The sequence below is a fragment of the Odontomachus brunneus genome, unplaced genomic scaffold (assembly GCF_010583005.1).
Source record: "Odontomachus brunneus isolate Ranch 3 - 2012 unplaced genomic scaffold, Obru_v1 Obru_scaffold_450, whole genome shotgun sequence".
Classification (NCBI taxonomy): Eukaryota; Metazoa; Arthropoda; class Insecta; order Hymenoptera; family Formicidae; genus Odontomachus; species Odontomachus brunneus.
In genome coordinates this window covers 30,498-32,584 of record NW_022639900.1, presented here as the reverse complement: position 1 = coordinate 32,584, position 2,087 = coordinate 30,498, and positions in this window count along the sequence as shown.

Genomic DNA, 2,087 nt, shown 5'->3' with positions numbered 1-2,087 from the left:
GGAAATCCGCTGTGATTGGGTTATAATTTGTTGTATGTCGTGGTGGCATGTCGCGTCAGGCAATTCCCGACCGTGTATCGATATCGTATGAGATGTTTGGTATCGGAACCTCCCAGGACGTTGGTGACGACAAATATCGCTCTCGTTGTTTTGTGTCGGGATAATTATCGTTTGTCTGGTGTCTCGAGGCTGCAATACCTGGTGTTGACAAATCTCGGTATTTGGTGTCCACACAATGGAGTTTCGTGTGAGGAAATTGTACATACCGGGTGTCGGGAAAGCCGGAGAGGCAAACGTACACTACAACCAGGCGAAAAATTGTTCTTGACGCAGTGAGCACACACGGAACGGAATGGCCGAGACAGAGACCGAGAGACGGTGAACTCGCTTTAGAAGGCGCTACAAGGCCGTGTTCCTGAGCATCATCAGGGAGCATCCTGGGTTCTGGGAGGGGGCCCACGACCTGTGGCAAAGCCACCTAGAAGAGACCACGACCACCCGTGGCGCAGTGGTCCGGGAGATCCCCCCGATGGTCGACGCGTCAACACAGACGGAGGGCGCAGTCGGCGGGAAAACCCAGGTCGAGACCCAGACGGAGGGATTCTGGGATTTGTTCGACGACCTGAGGGTCGCCGCCCGAGAACAGCTGGGCAGAGAGCGACCATCCCAGAGCCAGGCTACCGCTCCGGGGAACTCGCGAGAGACTTCCCACAAGGAACCACCGCGAGACGCCTCTCGTTCGACATCCTGCCACAGAGCCGAAGCCTGCTGGAACTGCGGGAGCAGGGGACATCGCTACTCAGGATGCCCACAACCACGATCGAACGAGTTCTGCTACCAATGCAAGGCCAAGGGGACGACGTGGCGGGAATGCCGGCAATGTCGAGCCGAGGAGCGGGCGGACATCTCCTCGTCCTACAGGAAGGGATGCCCCAGCCGGGAGTCCCGCGGGGGTGCCTGAAGACAACGGGGCTGGCCAGGAGTGAATGTCGAAGAAACTTTCGTTTTTTTTCTTGATTAATGGGCTAATTTGGAGGAGATTATATATTTTTCTTTTTTTTTTTTTTTTTGTTGGTTTTGCTCTTGTCTTCGATTCCGTTTCTTTTTTCTTTTCTGTTTCTCGCTTCTCGTTCACTGTACCGATTATCGTACCGCTACCGTAGCACTATCATAAGCTGCTACCGTCAGAGCGATGTCGAATAAAGAGAATAAAGTTTTTTTCTTTGTGATAAACGGGGTCAAGACAAAAATTAAAATTCCATCGAACTCCACACTCCCCACCTTACTTCCTGTGCCGAAGGCCGAGAAAAGGCGAAGGAAAGGGGGGCAAATACCGAAGAGGAAAGTAGTACTCCTCGGAAGGCGACCACCACGCAGGGGCGGGTATCGGGACGACCAAAGAAAGGTAGAGAGACCAACTTCGAAACATGCAGGAGTTAAATGAAGCAAACGAATGAGATGTCAGGGACTCTAACGCATCCACCCGGACCCCCGGTCCTCCCCGGGGAGGGGGAAGTTGTGACGTGGCAGCCGGAGGGCGCCCGTCACAAGGGCGAGAGAGCTCCGTTCGTGTGATTTCGCGCATACCGGAAGGGGGGGGGATGCCTAGCGCCCTCAAATAATTTTGGTGATTAAAAAAAAACGATAGCTTCCGCGGTCATATCGGTCGAGCGTAGAGGAGGGTCGATTAACGAAGCGTATGCCGCAAGTGGGATGGTCATCGCGCCCTAAGATAATGTGCCCCAACTCTCCTCGCCGACCCCGAAGGTTTGAGACCACAGGACACCGAGGGAACCAGAAGAAAGAAGAATCGTCATCGGCATCCAGGAAAGTCGCCGTTTAAATGGTACGTGAAACGGTACTTTAACTCTCGTACATAAGAACGTGTTATCGTTCCGATTTCGGCTGCCGCTGGCGATATTTGTTTACAGCACGCTGCTAGACGCGGGACAGAGAGGCAGGAAGACTCTCAACAGCTGAGAACAAAACAGGTGGCCCGGAAACACGGAGATCCCAGCGAGACAAGCGAGAGAGAGAGAGAGAGATAGAGAGAGAGAGAGAGAGAGAGAGAGAGAGAGAGACAGAGA